The 15,426-nt window shown below is 32.2% G+C and overlaps 1 protein-coding gene and 1 non-coding gene across 2 annotated transcripts in view; both read left to right on the top strand.

Moving 5' to 3' along the window:
• The window catches only part of LOC106664043 (metabotropic glutamate receptor 6-like), a 78,746-nt gene that overhangs the window by 1,527 nt on the left and 61,793 nt on the right, over window positions 1–15,426 (top strand). The window lies entirely within an intron of this gene.
• Window positions 1,957–2,029, top strand: Trnad-guc. Its single transcript has one exon. It is a non-coding gene; the product is annotated as a tRNA-Asp (tRNA).

Here is a 15,426-nt window from a genome sequence, read left to right as displayed (position 1 = left end):
ATCCTTGTGCAAGCAAGCCACGATGTTTTGAATCTGTCTTTTAAGTAAGATTTTCAAATCAGGTTAAAAAAATTATGAAGTTTCGTCTAGGAACACATCAAAGCGATGACTTCACCGCAGTGGTACTTTTGAAAAATGAAATGGGTCTGATACAAAATTTTGTGGCCAGAAAAGAAAGTTTTGAGGTTGGCTTAAAAAGGAGTATTTTCTCTACGTTTTTCCCCACTATAGGCAATAGATTTATTATACAGAAGGATGATTTAAGGTGATGATGTTTTTCTGCCTTGCGATTATCCTTATGAGATAAATTTCTTATTGTCATGGGGAGTAGTTTGCAGTATAAAATTGTAAATGTACCTAAGGAAATCAATAACCAAATAATAAATAAGGAAAATAATAACCAAAGAGGTAGCGCATATTGGAATATGGGCAGTGTTTACTAAAATACTTCCTAGTTCACTAATTTCGTGGTCCGCTTGACCAATTAATATATTACAATTAATTAAGGTTTTTAGTTGAGATAAAAAAGTCAATGGCAGAGCGGGATTCGAACCCACGATCTTCGGCTTGACACGCCGCTGCTGTACCACTTGAGCTATCGTGACCTCGATCCACTCGGACATCAACTTCCTATCTCAACCGCACCTTTTGAATTCCTTTTGAAAAATGGCAAAAAGGAGGGAAAATTCATAAGGTGGGGTTGAGATGGGAAGTTGGTGTCCGAGCGGATCGAGGTCATGATAGCTCAAGTGGTAGAGCATCGGCGTATCTAGCCGAAGGTCGTGGGTTCGAATCCCGCTCGTGACACTGACCTTGTTTATCTCAATTAAAAACCTTAATTAATTGTAATACTTCCTAGTGGTGCCAGGTCGTACATTTTTAATACGGAAAATCACAAAACCTTCTCTAGGAGAGGATAGCTTATGTGATAAGATTTGCTGGAAAAGACGTACGGTTATTAGGTCTTATTAGATGGTCCTATTGATGTCGGGAATCTTCAGGTCTGGATGAAGACAGAAAACGATAGATAGCAATGAATTAAGAAGGGTTTTTTTGTTTTTGATTACAGGTAGCCCAATAATTTCGATGGACAGGTAAAAGGAACGGATTTTATGTTGCTGCCCAACGAGATGTGGCTTCTGTGGTCAGTAAACGTGTGTAATCGTTGTCGTCTTAGGTTCTTCTTTAAATCAGTTTTAGTCTTCTGTCAGATTGATACAGATTACTCTGCCATTAACTGTTTTTTTTAAATTATTATTTATTAAAACTGGTCTTATTAGACCAACCATTAATTTTACATTAATCTATTTTCGGAAAATCACTGGTATAAGAAGTAAAACAGTGGACCTAATATGTTACCTTGTGCTACTTAATCTGTTGCGCGCTTTTTTTTTTTTTTTAAAGATGGTAAGTTGAAAAATTAGAACTAGAGAAATAAAATATAACGTTTTAGGAGTTTTTGACGATTTCATTTTTATAACTTATAATGACATGATATGTTATGTTCGTTATTAAAATCGCAAACAAGAAATATTCTCATTTATTTACCTCATTCAACAAACGAAATTTGTATTTTTATTATTTGGAGGTAGTGAGGTCCGGTCTGGTGTGACATAGGTTGTAGAAAAACATTTTCTTTATCGTACCAACGTTTCGATCTTTACTGAGACCATCTTCAGGGCCTAGGATTTATAACCTTTGCGTAAATTAGGCAAATGCGTGTAGGATGTGAAAATAAATTCACTTTTTTCACATCCTACATATATTTGGATAATTTAAACAATGTTTATAAATCCCAGGCCCTGAAGATGGTCTCAATAAAGATCGAAACGTTGGTACGATAAAGAAAATGTTTTTCTACAGCCTANTTTTGAATTTTCCCTCCTTTTTGCCATTTTTCTAAAGGAATTCAAAAGGTGCAGTTGAGATGGGAAGTTGATGTCCGAGTGGATTGAGGTCACGATAGCTCAGGTGGTAGAGCAGCGGCGTGTCAAGCCGAAGATCGTGGGTTCGAATCCCGCTCGTGCCATTGACTTTTTTATCTCAACTAAAAACCTTAATTAATTGCAATACTCCCTAGTGGTGACCAGGTCGTGCATTTTTGAGACGGAAAATCACGAAACCTTCTCTAAGAGAGGATGGTTTATGTGATAAGATTTGCTGGAAGAGACGTACAGTTGATAGGTCTTGTTAGATGATTCTATTGATGTCGGGAATCTTCAGGTCAGGATGAAGACAGCAAACGATAGTTAGCAATGATTTAAGTAGGTTTTTTTGTTTTTGATTAGAGGTAGCCCAATAATTTCGATGGAAGGTAAAAGGAACGATTTTATGTTGCTACCCAACGAGATTTGGCTTCTGTAGTCAGTAGTAATCGTTGTCGTCTTAGGTTCTTCTTTAGATCATTATTTAGTCATCTGTCAGAGATTGATACAGATTGCTCTGGCATTTAACTGTTTTTTAAAAATTATTATTAATTAAATTTATTTATTAAAACTGGTCTTATTAGACCAACCATTAATGTTATAGAATAAATAAATGTTTACATTCTTACAAACCCATTGGTACAATAAGATTTACATTTCACAATTCACTATTCATTTTTAACTACACAAGTTCATATGGCTTTGTTGTTTTTAATCTTCTGACCATGTTTCGGCTAAGTAAGAGTTTGGTCGCTTCCATATTCTCGTGCTGGCTGAGGCGAGGCTGGTGTTTGGCGGCAAATCTTTGTATTTCCGCCGTGACTATGTAAGTCCTTATTTCTTATGTACCAAGTTGCATTGACCATGTTACGTAAGATTTTATTTTGGAGTGTTTGTATGAATTTCATATTGCTGTGTTTGGTACAAACCCATAGTTGAATACCATATGCCCACATAGGCTTTATGACTTGTTTATATAATAATATTTTATTTTGTATTGCAACGTTGGAGCCATGTCCTGTCAACCAGTATAGTTGTCTATACCTTAACCTATTTCTGTCCTTTTTTTTCTTCATTTCTTTCCATCTCAGCTTGGCATTTAAGGTCATTCCCAGATATTCAGCTGTATCGATGTATGGTATAGTAGTTCCATCGATTGTGCCCGACGGAACATGATCCACTTTTTAGTTTGTAAAGATTAGATGAACTAATTTATGCTGATTTAGCTTGATTTTCTATTTTTTGTTCATTCGTTTATCTTATTACATGCATTTTGGAGGATTTTGGTTGAATAATGAATGAATAATAGTCCTAGTGATATCACCGCTGTGTCATCTGTAAACGTTGCAATTTTTACTACATCTATTTTCGGAAAATCACTGGTGTATAACAAGAAAAACAGTGGACCTAATATGTTACCTTGAGCTACTTAACTGTTGCGCGCCTTTTTTTTAAAAAGATGGTAAGTTGAAAAATTAGCACTAGAGAAATAAAATATAACGCTTTAGGAGTTTTTGACGATTTCATTTTTATAACTTATAATGACATGATATATTATGTTCGTTATTAAAATCGCAAACAAGAAATATTCTCATTTATTTACCTCATTCAACAAACGAAATTTGTTTTTTTATTATTTAGAGGTAGTGAGGTCGGTCTGGTGTGACATAGGTTGTAGAAAAACATTTTCTTTATCGTACCAACGTTTCGATCTTTATTGAGACCATCTTCAGGGCCTAGGATTTATAACCTTTGTGTAAATTAGGCAAATGCGTGTAGGATGTGAAAATAAATTCACTTTTTTCACATCCTACATATATTTGGATAATTTAAACAATGTTTATAAATCCCAGGCCCTGAAGATGGTCTCAATAAAGATCGAAACGTTGGTACGATAAAGAAAATGTTTTTCTACAGCCTACGTCACACCGGTCCGCATCTCACGATCTCCAATATTCATTAACTAATGATCACTAAACACTACATATAAAATTTTGTATAGTTATGAAATTTGAATTGGAACGATGAAAAGCAAAATTTCTTCCGACTAGTCATTTTTTTGCTATTAAAATGTGTACCTAAGGCTTTTAAAATGTGCCTAAAATATATTAGTACATATGACAAATGAGACCACAATTTTTTTTCACACGGTCACAGCAATAACTCTAATCCCAAAGCTGAACCTAGAGGTCACATGCCATCCGAAACCAGCCAAAATATTAAGAGGCAAGTAGGGAGAGAACTTGATCCGTAGGGGAGGATGGATCGAGAAGTTGGTGTGAAACATTCGGAATTAGGATCGGATCAGTTTGTTGAAAAAAGTAATTGTTGAGGATAATAAAGTTAGTGACGTAGTAATTTTAATGGAAAGGACTTTTAATTGAAAAGATTGGACGTGTTGGGTGTTACATGGCTTGGCAGAGCCCACAGTACCACTCCGTATGTTTAAAATGGTCGCAGTAAAGTCTTGAATAACGTTAGATTAGTGGTGATAGTCAAGACAGATTTTCGTCCTAGAGGTCATCGTAGTTAACTAAGTTTTCCTTTAAGTTGTTGTCTCTTAAGTCTTGTGTGGGGATGTCATGTCAGTCTGCTTGGTACTCCTCTAAGTATAAGACTTAAATGGACGTTGGTATCACTTTGTGGTTAGTTTACAGTGCAGAGCAGGACTATCGTGACTAACTGAGTGCAGTTTTCTTGATTCGCTTTGTCTTCCGCTTTTTGTACCAGTGTTCAATAAGTTCAAGGAGTTCTTGGATGTTGGAGGTAACTTGGATAGGTTTTTAGTTGAGGTAGATGGTAGTATAGGTTGTATATTTAATATAGCATTTCATATTATTTTATATCTTACTTAAAACAAATAGATGATTTATTGCATTAAATACGAGCAAAAGTTTTTTTTTGCTAAGTTGTTTTCCTTTATCTGGAAACTTCGAATAGAAACATTCTATATCATTGCAAAGGAACTAAGTGAACTTAAAACATCTGCTAATCCTCCCACCAACATCTAGCTTCAAAAAGGGCTGGCTTTTTTCGATGTTTATGTACCTTGAGAGCATAATCCTATTAAGATTTTAAGATAACAAAAAATTAAATTTGCTTTTTGTATTAAAGCTTTTTATAATCACACTTTCTTCAAAAATGAACTATTTAATTAATAATTGATATGTAATTATTTTCTATAAATTTAAATTAATAAATTAACTAAAAATCTAATGACAAAATTATTAGGCTCGTCCATCAAGTCTCCCGTATTTAAAAAAAAAAATTCATTATTGTATTATGAAATCATAATTCTGCAGCTTCATTGACACGTATTTTATTAATATTTCTTGGAGAATTTCTATTTCAAAATGGCGCGGATTTCAATGAAAAAGCGTAAGTTTAGCGTGTAACTGTTGAAACATTCGTCTTGTGAACTTTTCACGGGCTTTTAGTTCGGACAGATCCGGGGGTCAAGCAGCATGCCCGTGAGAAATTCACGAAGTTGGCGACGAACCGGCGACGACATTCTATACAAAGATTTCATTTAATACGACCTGTTCTACAATTAAAACTGTGCAATTTTTTCCAACTTAATTTCCTCAAAATCTGTTTTTTAATGTCAAAAACTTTCGACAGTATTCTTGTTATAAATTTGTTTACGGAGGATATAACATAATACGCAGGATTGTATTATATAGGACAATTTATATAAAAAATTACAAAACCGAAAATACCTTTCCAGTAAGTAAAGCAAAAATTTTAATAGTAAAAAAACATTTTAAGTTGATTTGGCAAATTTGTCTTCGATTTCCGTTATTCCCCTTAAAATTTCATAACTCCATAACTTGGAACGTCGGAAAGCTGAATATTTCTTGTTTTAGGCTATTTTAAAAGGATAAAGATATTATGAAGTGAGAAAATTAAAGGTGAATTCAACAAGAACTTATTATAAGGTCTAGGCATGTAGATAAAGTTTGTCCCATCTAACTGAACGGTGCTCCTTATAGAGAGCGTGTAAGAGTGCCACCCTATATGATAATCTGCGAGTCTCTTGTTCCGATTTTTGTAGTAAAAATGGTCGTTTTATTACATATAGGATTTGATAGTTTTGTGTTCATGGCGTGTAATGAAGTATGTGTATTTATTAGCGCGAATGTGTAGTGGAAGTTCACTAGTTATATAAAAAATGTAAATGCGGATTGGCGTGGGGTAGGCATGAGTGTCCCCCGCTCTAAAACGTTCACACCATTTAAAACATTAAAAAAATTAAAAAATAAAAACACCAAAGTTCAAAAAGACCAGCAATAAAACCCCCATGAAACATACACCTACATACAATCACCTAAAAATTGAATATGATGACGTGTATGTTACTGTCAAACAGAAAATATTTTTTCAGAAAAAGGGTTGTCAAATTGTGCCAAAACATTAGATTGCTCCTAAAACTTATGGATTTATTTAAAAAAAAAGTACAAATTTGTTGTTTACAAAGAGAAAAGAGTACAACAGAAGATTTTTCCTAATAGATCAAATATTTTTTGAGATAACACCGCAAAATGACTTTTTGGCCTCTCTTTGAACAACTAAATGACTTTGCAAGGCTTAAACAAAAAACGACTTGAAAAAAATGCATGTAAAATTTAGAATCAATTAAATGAAAGTAGCGTTTAAAAATCAAATAAGAAAAAAACACTGTTTTCACGAAAAACCGTGTTATACCAAGATGAAGAAAATATTTTATATATTTTCACCAAAAAAAATAAAAAGAGTTGTAAAATTGTGTCACAACTTTAGGTTGATCCTAAAAATTATGAATTTATTATTTAAAAAATCTACAAATTTGTTGTTTCCAAAGAGAAAAGAGTACAACAGAAGATTTGTCCTAATAGAGCAAATATATTTTAAGAAAATTATACCGGAAAATGACTTTTGGTCTCCCTTTGAACAACTAAATGATCATGCAAAATGGATGAAATACAGTATAAAGTTAGAGTTAGATGCTTAAACAAAAAGCACATATTTTCTTGAAAACCAAACGCATGTAAAATTAAAAATCCGTCGAGTGAAAGTACCGTGTAAAAAATAAAATAAGAACAACGTTTGCCAAAAAAGCCGTCGTTAACCCACGATGAAGAGGTTATTTCATATATTTTCTTCAAAAAAACAAAAAAAGTTGTAAAATTGTGTCACAACTTTAGATTGATCCAAAATTATGATTTATTATTAAAAAATCTACATCGTTGTTGTTTACAAAGAGAAAAGAGTACAACAGAAGATTTGCTCTAATAGATCGAATAGATTTTGAGAAAATATTACCGAAAAATGACTTTTGGCCTTTTTTTGAACAACTAAATGACCTTGCAAAATGGCTGAAATACGGTATAATGTTAGAGTTTGATGCTTAAACAAATAACACAGATTCTCTTGAAAAACAAATGCATATAAAATTAAAAATCAATGGAGTGAATGAAAATAAAAAATATAAAAAAAAAGAAGAAAACCCGTCGTTATCCCAAGATTAAGAGGTTATTTTGTGTATTTTCCAAAAAAAAAATAAAAATAAAAAAGAGTTGTAAAATTGTGTGACAACTTTGGATTGATCCTAAAATTATGGTTTATTTTTTAAAAATCTACAAATTTATTGTTTATGAGAGAAAAGAGTGCAACAGAAGATTTTTCCTAATAGATCAAATATATTTTGAGATAACACCGCAAAATGACTTTTTGGCCTCGCTTTGAACAACTAAATGACTTTGCAATGCTTAAACAAAAAACAACTTGAAAAAAATGCATATAAAATTTATAATCCATTAAATGAAAGTAGCGTTTAAAAATAAAATAAGAAAAACCACTGTTTTCCCGAAAAACCGTCGTTATAGCAAGATGAACAAGACATTTTATATATTTTCTCCAAAAAAATAAAAAGAGTTGTAAAATTGTGTCACAACTTTAGGTTGATCCTAAAAATTATGGATTTATTATTTAAAAAATCTACAAATTTGTTCTTCCCAAAGAGAAAAGAGTACAACAGAAGATTTGTCGTAATAGATCAAATATATTTTGAGAAAATCATACCGGAAAATGACTTTTGGCCTCTCTTTGAACAACTAAATGATCATGCAAAATGGATGAAATACGGTATAAAGTTAGAGTTTGATGCTTAAGCAAAAAGCACAGATTTTCTTGAAAAACAAATGCATGTAAAATTAAAAATCCATCGAGTGAAAGTACAGTTTAAAAAATAAAATAAGAAAAACCACTGGTTGCCAAAAAAAACCGTGGTTATCGTAAGATGAAGAGGTTATTTTATGTATTTTCTAAAAAAATAAATAAATATAAGAGTTGTAAAATTGTGCGACAACTTCGGATTGATCCTAAAATTAGGGTTTATTATTCAAAAATCTACAAATTTGTTGTTTACAAAGAGAAAAGCGTACAACAGAAGATGTGTCCTAATAGATCAAATAGATTTTGAGATAACACCGCAAAATGACGTTTTGGCCTTTCTTTAATCAACTTAATGGCTTTGCAAAATGGCTGAAATGCAGTATAATGTTAGAATTTGATGCTTAAGCAAAAAGCACAGATTTTCTTGAAAAACAAATGCATGTAAAATTAAAAATCCATCGAGTGAAAGTACAGTTTAAAAAATAAAATAAGAAAAACCACTGGTTGCCAAAAAAACCGTGGTTATCGTAAGATGAAGAGGTTATTTTATGTATTTTCTAAAAAATAAATAAATAGAAGAGTTGTAAAATTGTGCGACAACTTCGGATTGATCCTAAAATTATGGTTTATTGTTCAAAAATCTACAAATTTGTTGTTTACAAAGAGAAAAGCGTACAACAGAAGATTTGTCCTAATAGATCAAATAGATTTTAAGATAACACCGCAAAATGACGTTTTAGCCTCTCTTTAATCAACTTAATGACTTTGCAAAATTGCTGAAATGCAGTATAATGTTAGAATTTGATGCTTAAGCAAAAAGCTCAGATTTTCTTGAAAAACAAATGCATGTAAAATTAAAAATCCATCGAGTGAAAGTACAATTTAAAAAAGAAAAAAAGAAAACGACTGGTTGCCAAAAAAAACCGCCGTTATCTCAACATGAAGAGGATATTTTATATATTTTCTAAAAAATAAATAAATAAAAATAAAAAAATAAAAAAAGAGTTGGAAAATTGTGTGACAATTTTGGATTGATCATAAAGATTTTGGATTTATTATTAAAAAATCTACAAATTTGTTGCTTACAAAGAGAAAGAATTTAACAGAAGATTTATTCTAATAGATAAAACTGATTTTCAGAAAATAATACCGAAAAATGACTTTTTAGCCTCTCTTTGAACAACTAAATGACCTTGCAAAATGGCTGAAGTACCGTATAATGTTACAGTTGTTGCTTAAACAAAAAACACAGATTTTCTTAAAAAACAAATGCATATAAAATTTATAATCCATCAAATGAAAGCAGCGTTTAAAAAAAAAACAAAAAAAACACTCTTTGCCCGAAAAACCGTTGTTATCCCAAGATGAGGATATTTTATATAAAAAAATAAAAAGAGTTGTAAAATTGAGTCACAACTTTAGATTGATCCTAAAAATTATGGATTTACTATTAAAACATCTACAAATTTGTTGTTTACAAAGAGAAGAGAGTACAACAGAAGAATTGTCTGTCCTAATAGATCAAATAGATTTTGAGAAAATAATATCGAAAAATCACTTTTTGGTCTCTCTTTGAACAACTAAATGACTGAAAAATGGCTGAAATACGATATAATATTAAAGTTTGATGCTTAAACAAAACGCACAGATTTTCTTGAAAAACAAATGCATATGAAATTTAAAATCCATCGAGTGAAAGTAGAGTTTAAAAAATAACATAAGAAAAAGCACTGTTTGCCCGAAAACTGTCGTTATCCGAAGATGCAGAGGATATTTTATTATTTTTAGCCAAAATAAATAAACAACATGAATAGCGCACTTTGCCCGGTTGACACTCGGGGACCTGCGCGAGCTTTGGCCCAAAAGCAGAGAAAGGTTGCTCCATGTATTCATATTAGAGACGAGTCATGCCTTGGCTCTATATAGAGAGCGTGTAGGCATGCCGTCGGATTTAAGAATGTTCTCGGACACGGTAACACTTTTCAGGATACCCTGCTCCGCTTTTTACGGGAGTTGGGGATTTTTTATTATATACAGCCGTCAAAATATGTCTTGTGTTTTGTATGGGTGAGTGTATTTAGTAGAGTGAATTGGGAGGGGCTAAAGGTGAAATAGCATTCACCCTTTGAGTTGTGTACGTGGCTTGGGTCGATGGCGGAATATTTATAAAAATACCCCATCGAACCCAATTAGATTAGTTTGCAGGTCGAATGCAATGCATGTGAATGTATTTATTTGTGTGAATGCATATTGTCTGTGTGTTGTTATACAAGCCCTCGGGGCTGACATGACTAAGCTATCGGATACCCAAAAGAAAAAAAAACAAATTTAAAGCGATAAAGATGAGGAAAAAATGCGAAATAAGTTTTTTTTAAAGTGATCCGTTCACTTACTGGCAATGACAACGGGCATTTATTTCCAAAATATCTGTTCATCAGCACGATGTGTTGATCGAACGTTCTTCGTTAAACCAATACGAAAACGTTCTGCCTCTTGCTCATTACGTCCATGCCAAGCATTTGCTTATTTTCGAGACGGAAGTAGAATAGAGCATACTCTTGGCACAATCCCAATGTCGGTCATGGTTTACATTGGTCATCCGCAGAGGAATTCCGACTCCGGCAACTCCGCTGCCGTTTCAGAGTCATAAAATGTTCTGTTTCCCTACGGTTAAAAATAAAAAGGGCCGACAACTTGGAGACCGAGACGATTTATACCCCCTTGCCAAATTAACAAGCGATTCTTTCCGTAATACACTCGACGAAATGAGCCGGGGATGTTTTATATTTGTCGAAATCTGAAACATGAAAATATATACGAGTAGTTATGAAGTTTCAGAGTTGAATTCCTGATTTATAGGCACTTCCGTGCTTCAAGTTACAAATTTATCCGATGTCTGCTTTAAAGGCTTTTAAATCACTTATACGCTTTTATTAGGGTCGTTAAGAACGGAAATGTTTCAACACAATCAAACCTTTGACCGCAATTATTTCTTTAATGTAATCATGTAATTTTTTAATTAAATCAGCTATAAGGCACATTTGGTTTAATTAAAAACTGCAATATTCCGTTGCCTTAGATCAAAGAGAATTCTTTAAATGGAAATATTGTTTTAATATAAATCTTTTTTACTTAAAAAAAACACGCTTAAAATGTGGAAATTTTAAGCACGATTGTTTCTGGTGTTAAGGCATTTGATCGAGAATCTATTTAGTTCAAACAAAAGCTTATTCAAAATTGAAAACAATATTGGAAAAAATTCACTTATTTCGTGGTCCGCTTGACCAATTACTTTATAATTAATTAAGGTTTTTAGTTGAGAGGAAAAAAAGCCAATGGCACGAGAGGGATTCGAAACATTGACAAACATTGAAAAATGGCAAAAGGAGGGAAAACTCATAAGGTGGGGTTGAGATGGGGACTTGATGTCCGAGTGGATCGAGGTCACGATAGCTCAAGTGGTAGAGCAGCGGCGTACTAGCCGAAGGTCGTGGGTTCGAATCCCACTCGTGACATTGACTTTTTTTCATCTCAACTAAAAACCTTAATTAATTGTAAATTATTGAGAAAAAATCTGATATACAGAAACAAACGTATAATATATTTTTCACTGGTACGTTTAGCAAAATTTTGGTCATTAAAAGTAACTTTTTTTACATTTTTTCTCTCCGAAAATTTTCATACCTGATAAACCTTTTTACAATATTCAATATTTCTAGATGAAATTATCAATATTATTTTGAGTTAGTATAGCTATGATAAGACAAATAAACAATAATTTAAAAAATTTAATTAAAAAAAAGGCATTCGACCGAAAAAGCATTATGAATTCAAATAAAATTTATTAGTAATAGGAAAAAATAATTGAAATAATATATTTTTCATGTAATGTTTTTTTATAACAAATTTACCCTGGTTGGTTTATAAAATTTTGGTTTTAAATCTATCTACAAAAAATAAAATAAAATAAAAGGCATTCGAACGAAAAAGCATTATGAATTCAAATAAAAATTTATTAGTAATAGGAAATGTTTTTTATAACAAATTTACCCTGGTTGGTTTATAAAATTCTGGTTTTACATCTACCTACAAAAAAAATAAATAAAAAATCATGACAGGCTCAAGTTAAAGTTATGGAATAATTTCAATAACAAGAAAATTAATCTATGTATATTTTTTTCAAGTTCAATAATAAAGGATTATATCAAACCATTGACCTTGCACATGAAATAAGTAAGAAACATCTCAAAGATACAACAATATAGTTTAAGAATTAATGTTTTTTACAATCGATACCCTAAATATTTGATTTTTAACTAATTAAGGGGTTAGTTAAGAATTCAAAAATGGGTTGATAGAGCTTTTTTAACTAATTAAGGGGTTAGTTCAGAAGTTAATTTAAATATTATTTTTCATATCGGAGCTGTTTCTTCTCGTTTGGATTGTTTTGCCTGCAAAATTGGGAATGAGTGTAAGAATTAATGTTTTTTACAATCGATACCCTAAATATTTGATTTTTAACTAATAAATAATATTAGTATTTAGAGATCGTGAGATGCGGTGTGGTGTGATGTTTAGAAAAACACTTACTTTATCATGTCAACGTTTCGATCTTTATTGAAATCATCTTCAGGGCCTGGATTTATAAGCATTGTTTAAATTATACAAAAACATGAAGGGTGTGAAAAAAGTGCATTTACACGTTGCTAGAAATTTTAGACTTAAAGTATTTTTACTCTCTCAAAGTGTTTGGTTTCTGTGAAGATGTATCATTATTGGGTGTCGTGTTGGGAGTGCCAATGAGATGTTGATGTTTTATGTTTATAAACGTTGGATTTTGAAGGAGTGGGGAAAGAAGTAGGGTTAGAAATCTATTCTTCTATGCGGAGTCGGCTTAAGAATGGGTACCTTTCAGGATTATGTAGACGGGGATAATTAGGGAAAGGAAAGACATTTTTGAAGAATTCTACGTAGAAATTCACTAGTTTTCGGAATCTGCTTGACCAATTCAATCAATTAAGATTTTTAGTTTAAAAAGGTCAGTGTCACGAGCGGGATTCGAACCCACGACCTTCGGCTTGATACGCCGCTACTCTACCGCTTGAGCGAGAGTAGCGGCGTATCGAGCCGAAGGTCGTGGGTTCGAATCCCGCTCATGATACTGCCTTTTTTTCAACCAAGAATATTTAATTGATTGAAAGAAGTAACTTGGTCAATTGTCCACTAAAACGTAAATGGAGTTATGATACTTCTTTATAAAAGCCCTAATTAAAAAAAAAATTACAACAGTATTATCATAATTAAACATTTTTTTAAAGTTTTTGTTTATGTACAAGTATATTTTTTCTTTTCATAATTTATATGTTCTGTACCATGCCTCCTGTTAACAAATACAAGTTGTTACCTACTGAAAGCAAGCGGTTCTGTACAGATATTGTTATATTTATTTCAAATTAATGTTTAATTTGTATAGAAAGTAAATATATAATTTTATAACTCGTGACACTTTTTTATCTCTACGTAGAAATGTCAAGTACTACAAAGAAAATATTTTTCTAAACTCACTAATTTCGTGGTCCGCTTGAACAATTAATGTATTACAATTAATTAAGGTTTTTAGTTGAGATAAAAAAGTAAATGGCACGAGCGGGATTCGAACCCTTCGCTTGATACGCCGCTGCTCTACCACTTGAGCTAGCTCGAGAATCCAACCCGATTATACGACATTTGAAAAATAGCAAAAAGGAGGGAAAATTCCAAAGGTGCGGTTGAGATGGGAAGTTGGTGTCCAAGTGGATCGAGGTCACGATAGCTCAAGTGGTAGAGCAGCGGCGTATCAAGCCGAAGATCATGGGTTCGAATCTCGCTCGTGCCATTGACTTTTTTATCTCAACTAAAAACCTTAATTAATTGTAATTTTTCTAAACCTACATCATACCAGACCGCCGGATTTCACGGTTTATTTATTTTTTAATTAACAGTTACTAAATACTACACTATAATAATACTTTGATGGTATTAAACTAAAAATACATTACAAAACTGTTAAAAACTTGAAGTTTGTACAAAATACATTATGTTTAGTGGTCTGATTGACCAAATTATTTCTTTCAATTATTTAATATTTTCATGTAAGGTCTTGATTGATGAAATGAGTAGAATCCCGTTCGTGAAACTAACTTTGTACAAAACTGTGAACTATGCCATTTTCACTGATTAGACCTAATAATTTTTTTGAGGGTTCATAAAATTTGCTGTTTTTTACCGAATTATCACATAAACCAAAACCATCGTAACGTGATATAATTTTTTTATCAGCTCATTTGTATTAAACATACGGTTCCTTTCATAAAAACGATTTTATACTTTTCCATGCGTATGGCTCAAATCGTATTCCCGTGTTAAAGAGTTCGGCCGAGAATCCATTTAAGGGTACAGAGGAACGCCCCAATTGGGAAGAAGTTTTAAAGGAATGTTAACGATGGATTCGATTAATAAAACCGGAGAAGAAGGGCTTTTTGATGATGGCGATAGAACGTGACGACCGCAACCAATAAACCCACGGGAGCACCGAACCCGAACTAAGGTCGAAAACAAAGTTGTAATTTGTACTCAGAAAAAAATCAGAGTAACCCTGGTCCATTTCCTTAAATTGAAAAGCAACATTTAATCTAACATTGTATTTTTAAAGAATTTTAATTTTTTTAAATTCCTGTTCTATTTTATAGACGTGTTTTTACTGCTTGTTTTCCCCCTCTGCATGATTTAAAATGAAATATTGTGCAATTTCATGAATTGCCATCAGAACGAATCCATCATCGACTGTACTTCACAGTACAAAAATACAGTAAAGAAAACTGACATTTCAAATTAAACAAGTATTTTGCGTTTCTACCCCTTGGAAATATGTAATAGATTGCATTTATAAAAAAAATTACAAACATATTTTTTTAAATAAAATTCGTAAGAGAAGAGTGAACTAGAAAATATTTTTTTCTATTGGGATAAGTGATCAAAAATATGTTGCAAAACATTATCCTTCGATCAAATTACATTAAATAAAAACCTAATTCGCTATTTTTCCTGGTCCGCTTGACCAATTAATATCATTTAATTAATTAAGGTTTAAGTTGAGATAAAAAAGTCAGTGTCACGAGCGGGATTCGAACCCACGACCTTCGGCTTGATACGCCACTACTCTACCACTTCAAATCCCGCTCGTGACACTGATTTTTTTATCTCAACTTAAAACCTTAATTAATTAAATGATATTAATTGATCAAGCAGACCACGAAAAATAGTGAATTTAATGAATTAAAATCAAGTGTGCTTCACTAAAGCTCTCCTT

This window comes from Cimex lectularius, unplaced genomic scaffold (genome assembly GCF_000648675.2).
Source record: "Cimex lectularius strain Harlan isolate CLEC.00 unplaced genomic scaffold, Clec_2.1 scaffold366, whole genome shotgun sequence".
NCBI lineage: Eukaryota > Metazoa > Arthropoda > Insecta > Hemiptera > Cimicidae > Cimex > Cimex lectularius.
Note: the sequence above shows the minus strand (reverse complement) of the source record. Positions and strands in the feature narration are given on the sequence as shown.